General features: G+C 38.3%; 1 long non-coding RNA gene across 1 annotated transcript; it reads left to right on the top strand.

Annotated features, from left to right (window-relative positions):
* The first annotated feature begins 734 nt into the window (after nucleotides 1-734).
* Nucleotides 735-4,725, top strand: LOC120486287 (uncharacterized). The gene is made up of 3 exons (XR_016168830.1): nucleotides 735-863; nucleotides 934-1,046; nucleotides 4,644-4,725. It is a non-coding gene; the product is annotated as an uncharacterized LOC120486287 (long non-coding RNA).
* Nucleotides 4,726-15,294: the final 10,569 nt, after the last annotated feature.

The raw sequence follows: 15,294 nt of genomic DNA, 5'->3' as shown, positions 1-15,294 counted from the left end.
GCAAGTCGGCCTATTGTGCTCTTTTCTGCCGGCAGTAAAATCAATTAAAAGCGTCAGTGGAGACGACCTGCAACTTGGCAACAAAGGGCCTGAAAAAGAAAAGAGTACATATAGATAGCATTGATTAAAGTGCAGAGAGATAACTTCGAAAACAGTCCACATGCTGCAGCAAGCTAATAAACAGTGTGGGTTGTGAGTTCTTTAAAATGTCCTACTATTTGATATTTGACTCGCAGTAAGTAGGCTAACTAATAACTAAGTGTAATAATTAAGTGTTTTCCTTCATAAAAATATAGCTGTTATGATGCTAATGTTGTGAGTAGTGTTTTTAGCACATGACATGTAGCTGCTAGCGTGTTGCTAGGTTTTCTACTTAAGGTTAGTAAAAGTCCACACAAGTTTGTATTTGAAATTACAAGCAAATATTTACTTCACAAGCAGTCTATTTAGCCATATTAGCTGCTAATGATTCCTCTCACAGTTCATAAGCAAAATGGCATCTTAAAATAAACAACACCTGACAGATTCATTATTCAGTTGTCACCTCGTTTCAAAAGATCAATTCCTGAGGCAGTATTTGCTCTGCTCTGTATTTGCAAAAATATCCTGGAGAATTAAGATGGAAAACACTAGTCAGCATGACGCTAGTGACTTAACGATGCTAACACCAATTACTCACAGCTGAGAGTTATATAAGAAAATGGGAACAACTAAAATCCCTGATTGACTGCTCAAGGGACCGGACACTAATGAAACAATCTTTCCTTTGCTAGCTCGCGCTGACAGTCGGAGAAATGGGAGTGAATGGGAAGACACCAAATTGCAGGCACCTTTATCTGCACACTCCCAGGTTGGGTGTGATTGTAAGTTGTGTGGGGTAATGATCATGACTGCAGGCGAGTCTTTATGCTAAAGTGTCTCTGTCTTTTTAAGCCTTCGGCAGCAGCTGAGTGACTTTGATCTGGCAATCAGCAACGTGGAGAAAAGGAAGATGAGGAAAATGACATTTTTAATAGCCTGCTTCCATTTGAGGGAAGCAACTTGAGGTTAGTATGTTCTGTATGAAAACTTTTCTAAAAAAAAAAAAAAAACATAGCCATCTACAATACTTTAGGCTCAAAAGTGTAATCTGTAAATTTTTCTGAGCTAAATAAATTGCAACTCTCAGATGACACACCCACAAACCGCCCACACAGTCCACTTGACTGTCTGATGCACACAAAAACTGAAAAACACTTCACAGTCTGGCAAACTCGATAGATAGACATGCCAGTCAGATGGAAAGTCAGTTGTTAGAAATCTGTATGTACTTAATTTAAATGGCTCATTATTATTGGCTCATTATATATTATATCAGCTTCGAAGCGAAAGGCAACTAGTGCGTGCATCCACTTCCGTAGTTATACCTGCGCTGCGGAGGCCATCTCACACGCCAATTCCCATTAGCTCATTCAATAGTACTCGAAGATGATTGATCCCTGCCGTGATCCCCATTCAGTCGACGTCGATTACATCCTCCGTGCCATCCTTGCATACGCAACCAGGACGTTATCGCATGTGACCTCCACATTATTTGCTCACTAAAGCCAATTTCTACTCACATTCGGCATATATATAATGTGTGGTGTACAAACACAAAACACAAACATGACTTCCTAACACCTCACAGTGGGTCTTTCCACAACACTTTTATTGAGAAACCAGGTACCATACAAACAAAGAAGTATTAAATCCCAAACATAATAACAGTGATACTAATAATTCTGTGTTTCTTTCTATAAATGTCAGCGAAAATGTCAGATTTAATCATGCAGGTGGCATTACTTCTGGTAGCACGCCAAAGTCGGACAATTATCTGTTTACTTGAGAATTCTTATTCGCACTAATTTAAAAATATTTGGCTCATGTTTTGTGAGAGGCTTTGATAGGAAATGTCAACTGCAATTTGTCATATCTCTGAGGAAATCACCTTCTCACCTGACTAACAAGGTTGACTAGACAAACATGTAAATAAAAATAAATATGAATGTTTCATCACATTCTCTAGTCGCGGCTCAGAAAATGGCTCAGTACCTTTACAACAGCTTGCTTGGTAGGTGCATGCTATTTTAACTGTAAAAACGTTAGTATTTATGATCACTTACAGTTTGACTGGCATCACAAATCCCTTCCCAGACAGCAAACTGACATTGAATCAACATGGAAACGACGTCTCTCATGACATTGAAACAACGTTGATTTTGCTCATCGAATTAACGTTGAACCAACGTCAGACGCGGCATTCTTCAAAGCTAAATGAAAATCGAAAATTGGTTTGCTTTCATAACGTTGAAACAACGCGTTGATTTTAAGTTGATTTTCCGTTAGTTTTGAAAGAATGACGCGTCTGACGTTGGTTCGACGTTAATTCGATGAGCAAAACAATGTCAGATCAACGTTGTTTCGATGTCATATTTCCACGTTGATTCAATGTCAGTTTGCTATCTGGGTTTGCTACAACCGATAAAATCTCATAGAAGTTTGTAACTGTTTTACATTTTGGCGAATTGTGACTAATTAATATTTGTACATTTAGGACGTCGTAGATATGGATGGATGGATGGATGGATGGATGGATGACAGACAGGTGAGCAGGTATCATCCAGTCCATTCCCGATGGATAAAATCCTACCAGTATTTATTTTACGTTCAATTTCTCTTGGTTTGGAGACAAAGATATGATAAAGCCTGATATATTAACTGAGGTCAGAGTTCTGTGCACTATATCTTGGCTGTGACCTTTGCCCCCTGCCACTCCTGCCGTCTGTGTGGCTGACCTGCTGGACGGGCAGCGCTTCTCCGATATTGGGGTCAGCTGAGTGTGTCTTTCCTGTTTGCGGAGGATGAGCAACTCAGGGAAAATGTGCCACCTCAGGGACTAGAAACGCCACAGTTGCAAGTTCCAGATTATGGTCTATATTCCTCTGCTGTGTCTGATGGCTGTGTGAATTTTTTTTCTGCTAAGCTTGTATTTATGTCTCACAGTTGGCGGTGGGAGCCGATCAATTTTTAGATCACCGCAGCTACACGATTCTAATTTAATTCCCACCTGCTGTCTACAAGGCAGAGTAGTCTTTAACGCTAATTATTGTTAGCCGCTAATAGCCGCAAAAACACAAGTGAACAGTTAGTGATTTTAATTTAAGTAATTGATTTAATAATGCACAAGCATATTTATGTTCCATTGATCCAGAGACAATTCCATCTGGTAGAGTGTCGGATTCTGATGTTTTCTCTCGTTTTGTATGCCACAAATTGGGCCTTATGGAGCATACATTGATACGGTATCTAGGGGCTAGTTGGAATGGAAAGTAATGTTGGGAATTAGGGATGAATGTCCCATTCAAGTGGATTGTCAACCTGTGTGCTAATTAGGGCTATGATGTGTGCCATTATAAAACTCCTGAATCCAGCGTTCATTCATGAGCTTTGTCTCGTTTGATTGGATCATGATTCCCAAATCCATTTGAATATATTCTAAGCCCAAGAGTGTACTGATATGCTAGAGGAGACACAGCTGACTTTTTTTTCTCTCTGTCTCACACAAGGCTTTAAAATCTCTTTCTTTTCCAGACATTCAAAGCCATCACTGGTGTGTGTAGCCTGACATCTTTACCTACCTTTGTCTGCTTTTGAAATTGTTCACAGTTTCTGCATTGCTATATGGAAACTTTTAACATGTATGAAATAACGGGTGGATGGATGACAATAGTGACAATGTGCAATTAATAGACATAAACCAACAAAAGGCGTCTGCAATGAAACAAGGTTACCATGGTGACATTTGCACATTGTTACTTTTCTATACAGCTTGCATTGCACTCTGTTTGACCTCCAGGCAGCCAAAGCAATGGCGGCAGATGAGCGCGAGTGAGATTGTGCACTTTGACAGTGAGGACAGCCGATATACACTGGCACCAGGCCAAGGATGCTGAAAAGGACGGATGACCTGCGTCAAAACCGGCGCTAACAGCTGCGTAGGAGGACGTTGAACGTTCCTGAAGAGCCCCACTCCACTGTAGCCCCAACCATAACTGGCTAAACATATGGACCCTGCCCTCAGAGAGCAAAGATTGCAGAAATTAATTCAATTACACTTTTTTTTCCCTCCCGTTCGACGCAACGGGATATTTGAGCAAGCAGCGCTGAGATGGCTAGAACATTACTTGGTGCTAGCCGCTACATCTTACCAAAATCTATACATTTTCATGAGGATTTGAGACTTTACATTGGAACTAGCTCATTGGCATTCATGTCCTTTTGTAACCACCCTTTAATTGACTGTTCGTGAGAACTATTAGTAGGATTATTAAATTTGAGTAGGCTAGTATTTTGACCTTAGCAATATATTGAAAAAGGATGGGATGAGGTCTACTTCCATTGGCCTAATGGTTGTCCTTGACCCCACTCCATGACCATGTAAAATCATTCTTGACAGAAATGTCCATGGTAACGATCACCATCACATTTCTATTTCATCTACTGCAGTGCAAGTGGCTAAAATGCTCAAATTGGACCCAACAGACTTTCTAAACACCTTCCTGGTCTTATTGTGCGTGATTCTCCAGTGAATGTTATTGCAAATGTCTTTGTTTCCTTTTCAGGTAATAACTTGTTGGACCTCTGAAACAACTTTTCAGGCAACAGCAGAACTTTAAATCCATTCGTCTTCTACCTAGATGAAACGTAACACAATCTAATAAATTCCTGATAAATAAAATCAAGTCACAACCTACATTTTTTTCCCCTAACAGAACATTTTTTCCCTCAGATTCTGAAAGTAAAATGATTTGTGGACAGCATTTAATGCTTTTTCAAGATGTGAAGGTTTTAGGACTTGCATAATATGACGCATCCAAAAATGCAGGCTTCTTGAGTTGCCTCTATCACAGCCTGTATGCCCTTACTTTAATGACCCAAAACATGTAACAAGGTCTATTCATAGATTATTCTTACACTAGCTCTGGTTTTCTAACCCTTCACAGCTTAATTATCCTCTTTCCCGCCTCCAGTCTCATCTCTCCTTCTGCCCTGAGTTAACAGGTTAAAGAAAGCTCTCAGTAACAGAATGGCTCTGACATGAAGAGAAGCACTCCTGATTTCGTTAGAGGCTGCGGTAAGTCTATTTTCCTCTAAGAAATGGGGTTACGGCTTCGTCCAGACTTCCCAAATTACAGTGGCATATTCTGTAATTTTTCAGCTCCCAACATTACGCTGCAGACCTTCTCCTGCACAATGGAGATATGCATATTTTACTCCGACGGCAAATGAAGCCGTCTCTGGACTGGATGCATCTTTGTGTGGCTAAAAGATAACATGGAGTAAATTTATCACACGTTAACAACCATCGTCAGAGAATTCAAATGCAAGTTTAAGAGTCGCACTTGATCACCAAGACAGGACTGTGATTGTCGGTTAACGTGACGTAGCAACAGAGAGATTTTAACCAGATTTCCAATCACAGTTGTTATTATGAATGATTCCCTTTGTGTAAGAAGTCTTTTGTTAAGGCTAAATTGCAGTGTTCAATACACTGTGTCAACCCTCTCATTTAGATTTGACTTAGTCTCGGTCAGAGACAGTTTGATACGACAAGAACGAAGCACATTTAAGGTTTGAGAGCTTAAGAAATAAAGGGCTCAGGGCGAACCATTTCCTTGTTTGAAAGGCAAATCATTAGTCTGGAGAGAAATGTCATATGGTGACATCCAATTGCTGTACGGCAATTGCTCTCTGACAATAGCACGCCTTTTTATGCTAATAAAAACAGCTTTTAAAACATGATGATCCTTTAGCACGAAAGGGATGAATAAATAAATAATGACTTCATTGATTCCCAAGTGCTCACAGAATCTCTTTGCTTCTTTAATTTGAGAAGTTATAACATAGTTGTCAAGGGTTAGCATAGACTGGAAAAAAATGCATCTTATTTCTATTGATGGCTATTCAGAAATACCTGTGTATTCTGACCAAATAAATACGTTTGTACGGCACATATAAACAGCTGGTTTTAAACGGGTGATGAACTGAGAAATCAAATTTTCCTTGAGCTTCCTTGATATTATAAGAATATACTGCAAGTTTCAGAACTGAAAACGTCCTTGTTAGTTCAATAAAAGCTTTTATTGACACCAGCCTCAGCAAACGAATCGTACTATGACGATAAAACACAACCCCTGCAGGAGAAGATCAACGCCTACTTCAACACGGCCGGATTAGCCCCGCCCACCGATTCCAATGGGACTGCATGGATAAACTTTATTTTTAATGACGTTCCAGCTGGGTCGAACGTGTATGGGCAAATCATTCCGGTTGCCGTTTTACAACATTGGACGTTTTCCGAACACTTTCCCCCAAGTGCATCGACGGGTGAGTTGAAACTCATTATAATATGCAAAACTGTTATCCACTCACAGCAGTGGGCGTTTACTTCCAAGTCTTCAGTGCGAGACACCAACACTATCTCATGACCAATTCGTACGAATTCGACGCATGATTAAAAAGTGTCTAATTCGTACTAATTCGTACGATTTGTCTAAACCTATGTGATGGTTAGGTTTAGGAGCGGGGTAATTGGCAAATTCGTAAAATATGTACGATTTAGCAAAATCGTATTAATTCGTACGAGTGAGGTCGTATGAATTGTTACGAATTAGCCACATTTTAATCATTCGTCGAATTCGTACGACTTGGTCGTGAGATCGGGTTGGAGACACCCATAAAAACCGAGCGTTTATCAGCTAGGCTCAAAACTACCCAGACAGCAAACTGACATTGAATCAACGTGGAAACGACGTCTCTCATGACATTGAAACAACGTTAATTTTGCTCATCGAATTAACGTTGAACCAACGTCAGACGCGGCATTCTTCAAAGCTAAATGAAAATCGAAAAATTGGTTTGCTTTCATAACGTTGAAACAACGCGTTGATTTCAAGTTGATTTTCCGTTAGTTTGAAAGAATGACGCGTCTGACGTTGGTTCAACGTTAATTCGATGAGCAAAACAATGTCAGATCAACGTTGTTTTGATGTCATATTTCCATGTTGATTCAATGTCAGTTTGCTATCTGGGTAGGGTACAAAATAACCTTTTACTTATTCATTTGGATGTTTTTTTAATGCAAAAACCAAGCGAAACCATATAATAACATTTAAAAAGCCAGTTCATGACCCCTTTAAACTGTACTTCTGGGAGATAATGTTGTAGCCGAGCAGTCGTTGAGATGATTGGGAGTGCTTATGGAAAACTTTCTCAAAGTATTCTAGACTTGCTCACTTGTAACAGTTCATAATCCTCCTGACCTTTTTGAACCTCATTTGAAAGGTGGACTCTTATTTTTGGATTATTTGAAATGTCTACTGCACTTTCTGAATCCATTTCCAGACCATTTGCCCTCAGCATTAAGTGATCATTATCCAGTCTTCCAGACTACTGCATCCAACCCTTGAACAGGACCTAGAAACATGTCATCCAGCCAAGTGGGTGGAGTGGAAAACAAACCATCTCCAGCTTCAGACACCCCTCCCTCCGCCATTAAGGTGCACCTGGCCTATCACTGCTGGACAAGCCTAACTCAGCAATACTGAGTAGTTGAGGTGAGCTGAGTGCTTTTCAAACAGCACAGAAGTGATCAAAATATTGCCGTTTCTCTGTGTACTGTACTGCGGCAGCATTATAGATGTGTAGGAGCAAGCGTCTTCCATCACACTTATATAAATGTGTTGAAAGGAATAATGAGAAGGCAGGTTTTATGATTAGCACAGGAACTCAACCAACGACACTACCGGAATAGTACCTGTCAAGCAGCTTAAAAGACTGACAAAAGCTGTCAGTGACTGTCAGCTAAGCTAATCGTCACACTTAAGGCGAAGAGCTTTGGTTAAATTAGATGTGTTGAGGGCTAGGACTGAATGATGTCTAATTTAATGAGGTGAGGTTGTAACTGTCAGTGGATGCGCTACAGTAACAGATTACAGCACTTCAAAATGTAAAAAAAAATCTTAAAGTTTCTGATTAGCTGCATGTCACCGCAGCCTATGAAGCATTCATGAGTGTTAAACGTTATTTAACATCTTACCCCGCCACACTTTTTTATTATTTACCTCAGGGAGTGGTGAATTACATCTACTTGTCCATTTGTCATGGGACGTCTTTGATCCACGTTTCTGTAACGCACTGTACGTCTTGTTGAAAAGCCATGCTAGGTGTGTGAGTATATCCTATCATTCTCTTCGCCTCAGACGGCCCCCGAAACAGTTTGTCTGGCTGTCACCTTATGCAGACTTCATCAGCAATGATACCCCCACCAATGGTCTGATAGCAGACAGATGGTGTTACGATACACACACCATTTGTCAAGGGAAAAACCTTGAAATGGGTTGGGAGGTTAGATGTGATCTGTAACTTAATGTGTGGGGGCCCTCGTGAAAAAGAAGTGTGCTTAGTTGTGCTCTTGTAGTGTACTTCAAATATTAAAATTATGTTTTTAAAAACTAAATCTATCTAATTGCATTTAATATGAATTTAAAACACAATATATTTTAATTCAGTTCTGCAATCAAGTGTCCGAGAAGTATTCTTTTAAAGTATATATATGGTGTTTTCACAGAATGAAATTTGGATCTGCAGTCCCTTTTTCAATGAATATAAAATGAAATTGTAATCTCTTAGCGTACATTTATATTCATTCATTTTGGAGCTGGATTTATCCAACAGTTCTCACGGATCTATTTTATCCATATATCTATTCCCCATGATTATTCTGGTGTCGCTAGCATCAAGTTTAAACACAGCAACTTATGCTAATAAAATGCTAACACAGCAACTTATGCTAATGCTAACAAGCATATTTTAGCATTGTTTGTTTTGGATCATGGAAGCTGGTTTCCTGGCTAGCTAGTTGGCTAGTTAGCTTGTTGGCCATGTTTATGTCGCGACCTGTCCATCTTACGACCTCCTGACAGGTTTAAACATACAAGAAATTTGCTTCCATCGCAGCTACATAGCAGCCTTTTCTAGCATGAGATGCTAATGAAGAGCTAAGCAGGCTAAGCTTAAACTTTAGTTCATATCATTGCGACGACAGCCTGATTAATTTCAACTTAAACCCTGGGGATTTCCATCCATACTTCAGGATAAGTTTTGACATTCATTAAGTTTAAGCATTAATGCTTCCAGAACAAATTAGCGTAATCTGCTTAGCTGAAAGGCTACCACACATAGAGCTCTTTAAAACCTGGCAACAATGGGATGATATTAAAATGCTCTCCCCGAACAGACCAGTTGAGGATTTATGAGCATGTTACGAACACAAGAGTCTCTTTGACAATTCTAATGAGTCATAAATTGGATATATAACAATGATGTTTTCAAACTGGGAGCTACTGCAAGAGCTAGGCTGATTCATGTTTATTTTTTTTAATTAGCATGTCAAATTTTGGCTTGTACGAGTCAACAAGTACATTGTTAAAAATGCTCTTCCTTTGTGGTTTGCTTTATTGATTCTTTACTGCGAAATGCTAAGCTAAGCTGACAAGTTTGACACATGGCTGACTCTCCGTAGTAATCTACTGGACGTCCATTTTAACATGGTGGGCTGGTCGTGTTTGGGATTACTGAGGCTTATTGATTTTAAACATGCACCATTTTAGATGGATTGCCAATACAAACCAAACACTCGAGCCAAGAAAGGACTCATTCAACTCTGTTTAACATTCAGCCCACGAGTTCACGTATAATTAACTCTTGGGTAAAAATGCCCTCAGGAGAGTCGCTGTGGAGTCTCGACATAGGGCTTCACTTAAGTAGGAGAGTGTGTGTGTGTGGCCGTGCGAATGTGTGCAGACTTTACGGAATATCACGCTAGTGTAAGTGAATTAGTGTAAATGAATTAGCCAATTAAAAGCAATAACACGGCCCAACAGGGAATTTCATATTGCAGACCAGCAGCATTAGACAACCTTATGAAAATGAACAAAACTACATTTTCCCTGCAGTATGCATCTTTAAAACCAAGATCTGTTTTGCATTTCTTTCTTTCTTTCATTATGCCAAATATGGAAGCATATTTCAACCAAGGTAATTGTACTTTCCCCCCTCATATTTATAGCTTTATATCTAGCAAATTTGGATCTCCCAATGACTTTATATCTCACAATTGCAAGTTGACTTATAGTATGCACTGTGAATTTATTTTTGAGGCATCTCACAAATATGTTTTTACTTTTTACTCCAAGAAAAATTTTTGTGGATGTGTTTGAAGAACATAACATTATCTGTTCAGTATCGTACCTGTAAAGCTCACAGATTTTCTCATGAGAACACCGTGTCCTACTTCTTTCCATAGCTTTGTTCTTCTCAAAATGTAATGCAGAAAATCTATAACATTTCTGCTGTGAATAAATAGATTTCTAGATAACCAGTGGCAATGAGCTGATTAAGCTTTTCTTTGTTTTCTTTTTTGTTCTTAGTGGCTCATCAAATATTTAAGAAAGTCAAAAGGGTCCATTCCCAAGAAATCACTTTTGTTTATGATTTATGTGTATTTTATAAGGAAATTAAGGGGGGAAATGATGCCTTTTGTTTTATGCTGCCCCCTATGATAAATTGGTCTCAGAGCGCTTCTTCTATTACCATCATTGGGAAAAATTGATTGCATATGTGGTATGATTGCGCATTTTCTCTACTTTTCATGTATAAATGTGAAGTTTTATAGTGGAATTCCAATGGGCAATTTAGACGACCCAAAGCCCAATTTAAAGCGTTATCGTTTTGTCTTCATTACAATGCAGATTATTCGTTTGCTTGAGTTCAGTTGTGCAAAGTATGCATCTTTTTCCAAACGATTCAAGTTATTGATGACCTACTACTACTTTTGTGAAAAAAACAGCACAATTATGTATCCCACAATGCATTGCACCCAGCTTGACTTTCCATTTAAAATGTTTGTCATTGTAAATTTTGCAAACCTAGCAAAAAAAAAAAAAAAAGTAGGCATCATTTTATATTGTCAGGTGGATACCTCGTACCTCCAAACACGCTACTTTTCGGGGGAAAAAACGTATTGAAAAAAAGAAATAATTAAACACTGTCTTGTCAAAGTTGATGCACACTAAAAATTGTTGGGTTGTTTTAACCCGACTTTGGGTCAAATATGGACAAACCCAGCAATCGGGTTAAATTTTTTTAATTAAATTTTTAACCCAACGTTTGAGATTGTCCATATTTGACCCAAAGTTGGGTTAAAACAACCCAGCAATTTTTAGAGTGTATTGTGGCTTTATATATCATTAGACTCTTGCATGTGTCATTATTTTATCAACGTTTTACAGAAATCACGCTCAAATGCAGTTATGAGGTTTTTGACCAGAAATTCGTACACTGTAAAATAAATTATATGATCAATCAGTTATGACAACATACGTTTACATTGCTTACATTTATAGTTTTACAACTCATCAAAATAAGTTCAAGTTACCCAGATAGGAAACCGACATTGAATCAACGTGGAAACGACGTTTCTCATGACATCGAAAAAACGTTGATCTGACATTGTTTTGCTCATCAAATTAACATTGAACCAACGTCAGATGCGGCATTCTTCAAAGCTAACTAAAAATCGACACAATTGGTTTGCTTTCCTAACGTTGAAACGACGTCAGATGCACCATTCTTCAAAGCTAACTGGAAATCGACGCAATTGGTTTGCTTTCCTAACGTTGAAACGGTGTTGATTTCAAGTTGATTGTCTGTTAGTTTTGAAGAATGGGGCATCTGACGTTGGTTCAACGTTAATTCGATGAGCAAAACAATGCCAGATCAACGTTGTTTCGATGTCACATTTCCCCGTTGATTTAATGTCAGTTTGATATCTGGGTATATATTAACAAGTTATATAAGATTCATAATTTGTTGACTTGAACGTGAGCTTCATGTTTGTTTTGTCCATCATTAGAACGGCCGCATCTGAGGCAGTGAGAGCATCTCATTATGTCAACTTACAGGTTATAAAGTTTACTGTAGCTATGTGGGCACTTCTTTTCTCTCATTTGGTCTAAATATCATGCTATTAAAGTTACACACAGGCTATTTAAGACAGTATTACTATGACTCAACGACAAATGCTAACCCAGACAGCAAACTGACATTGAATCAACGTGGAAAGGACGTCTCTCATGACATTGAAACAACGTTGATTTTGCTCATCGAATTAACGTTGAACCAACGTCGGACGCGGCATTCTTCAAAGCTAAATAAAAATCGAAAATTGGTTTGCTTTCATAACGTTGAAACAACGCGTTGATTTCAAGTTGATTTTCCGTTAGTTTTGAAAGAATGACGCGTCTGACGTTGGTTCAACGTTAATTCGATGAGCAAAACAATGTCAGATCAACGTTGTTTCGATGTCATATTTTCACGTTGATTCAATGTCAGTTTGCTATCTGGGAATACTCACTTCTCCACTCCTTATATACATAAAACATTAGCCTTTAGAGGGAGTTTCTTGAGTAAAGAAGTGTACTTACTACTGTAGTTAAAGAACCAGTTTAATTGTAAAAAAGCAGATTGTCCAATCTGTGTGTGGTATAGGCGTATAGTGGAGGTGCTACCGAAAGATTGAGGATCCAATGGAGTTACGAGGTTTAGTCACAAGCTATTAACTTCGGATTGGTTAAATATTTGCAAACCCAAAGAGCGAGACGTAAAGGGTGACAAAAAGTAGATTTATGAAAAAAAAGACGAAATCTGTGTTTTCGCTCGACAGCGACGATATACTCCAGTACACTAGTTTTCCATTCCAACCATGTTTGTCAGTTGCTAGTCATGCTTGATACAAAGAAAACTGTGAAACAGTGATTGATCGATGCTTAGCTTTTCTAAGTAGCCTGTGAATACGAGTTCTGTTTGTGTTTATTGCCACTATGTCTATAATCTTTTAATCTTAATTCAACACCAACAACCAGCCTTGTGGTTTCAGCGAATGACTCATGCAACTGGAATTGCTCAATATCTTTTTTTTTTTCTAAAGCAGTGCAAGGAATCTTTTGCTTTTGCTCTAAGGAATTAAAATGGAGAAAGTGAGGTGTGTTTTCTTTCATTTGAAATGTTTAAACTCCTGAAAACGAGATCACTCAGTCGTACCCATGGGATGAGGTGAGTGGTGTGCGCATAATCTGTCTGTTACATTCTTTTCTTCTTTTGCCAAGTTTCTAACTGTCTATGCGTTGATTCAGGTTTGTTAGGTGCCACGTCCCAGTGTAGAAGCATGCTTTTATTGATTTAAACACAGCCTATTTTGCACTTTGCACTCCTCGCAAGATTGATGTGTGCGAGACAAAGCTTGGAAATGCCCTGCGGTGCATTTATTTATAGTTAAAAGATTACATTTATTTAGATAAAACCGCTCTTTGAAACGCATTCGAGAGTATGAATATTGATTTTCGCACTCGGCTCTTGAAAAGTTCAATAAAAAGAAGAATTTGACATACTGTACTCACGCTCGTTTACATTTCTGTCATTCAGCTTCATTTCTTTGACTCTTTGCGTGCTCTTTATTTTTTTTCAAGAAAGTGTTTGTTCTAGACAAAAAGGTCTCGTACATAAATGCATTTTCTTTTACATATACTCTCAAATGGCCTCTATTCCTTCCTTTTTCTTACACAAGACTTTGGCAGCTCATGCAGTCCCACACATTCGATTCACTCATCTCGCAGAATCTATCGTGCTCTATTGATTTAGCTCGATTGACAGGCTTTGTATCTTCTTGTGATACAGATGAATAATAGGGCTGGGTATTGGCACAAATTTCACAATTCGATTTCGATTCACAAGCTTGCAATTCGATTCAATATTAATTATTTTGGATATCAGTTACAATAAATGGCGAATTTTCTCAAGAAATCAAATCTCTTAACTACTGCTGTAAACTATGGGAGTCTAGTTGTAGCCTAAGTCTAAGTGTAGCCAGTCAAAGCATCGAGCCAAAAATATAATGTAATCCAGTCCACGATGACGGAGAAAAATAATACTAACTATATTTTCTGGATGCTACGTATTTTTAGCTAACGTTGAAGTAGATTTGAGGGGATTTGGGGTTGTTGCTTGAGTCCGTAGTGGGTAAGATGTTTGTTCAGATGATCCTTAGCTTACATTGAGCAAATTAAAAGCATTATGAAAGTAATTTTATGTAGTTTTAATGATTTGTCCTTGAGTAAGTGACTTAGCTTAGCATTAGCTTCTCTATCAACATATATTTCCTTTACCTGAAGTCACTTACAATCACACTCTAAAAAATGCTGGGTTGTTTAATCCAATTTTGGGTAAAATATGGACAAACCTGAACTTTGGGTTAAAAATGTAATTTAAAATGTTAACCCAATTACTGCAGGTTTGTGCCCAGGTCTCATTTATGCGTGATCAGCAACAAAACAGCTAAAAACACTTCAACTTTAAACTAAAGGGATGTCCAAAGCTTCTTGTGGAATAGAAACCCAGACAGCAAACTGACATTGAATCAACGTGGAAACGACGTCTCTCATGACATTGAAACAACGTTGATTTGCTCATCGAATTAACGTTGAACCAACGTCAGACGCGGCATTCTTCAAAGCTAAATGAAATCGAAAATTGGTTTGCTTTCATAACGTTGAAACAACGCGTTGATTTCAAGTTGATTTTCCGTTATTTTTAAAAGAAGAACGCATCTGACGTTGGTTAAACGTTAATTCGATGAGCAAAACAATGTCAGATCAACGTTGTTTCGATGTCATATTTCCACGTTGATTCAATGTCAGTTTGCTATCTGGGAAGCTCTTTTGATTTAGTGAAATCAAGGGTTTGAGAATTTTACTTCAAGTTAAAATATGGGTAATTTTACTCAAAGCATCGAGCCAAAAACATAATGTAATCCAGTCCACGATGAAAGAGAAAAATAATGCTAACTATATTTTCTGGATGCTACAGTATGTATTTTTAGCTAACGTTGAAGTAGATTTGAGGGGATTTGGGGTTGTTGCTTGAGTCTGTGGCAGGTAAGATGTTTGTTCAGATGATCCTTAGCTTACATTGAGCAAATTAAAAGCATTATCAAAAGTAATTTTATGTAGTTTTAATGGTTTGTCCTAGAGTAAGTGACTTAGCTTAGCATTAGCTTCTCTAACAACATATTTCCTTTACCCGAAGTCACTTACAATCACACTCTAAAAATACTAGGTTGTTTTAATCCTATTTTGGGTAAAATATGGACAAACCCAA

This window comes from Pimephales promelas, chromosome 2 (assembly GCF_988280905.1).
Source record: "Pimephales promelas chromosome 2, fPimPro1.hap1.1, whole genome shotgun sequence".
Lineage (NCBI taxonomy): Eukaryota > Metazoa > Chordata > Actinopteri > Cypriniformes > Leuciscidae > Pimephales > Pimephales promelas.
This window is presented reverse-complemented; position numbering and strand designations above follow the sequence as displayed.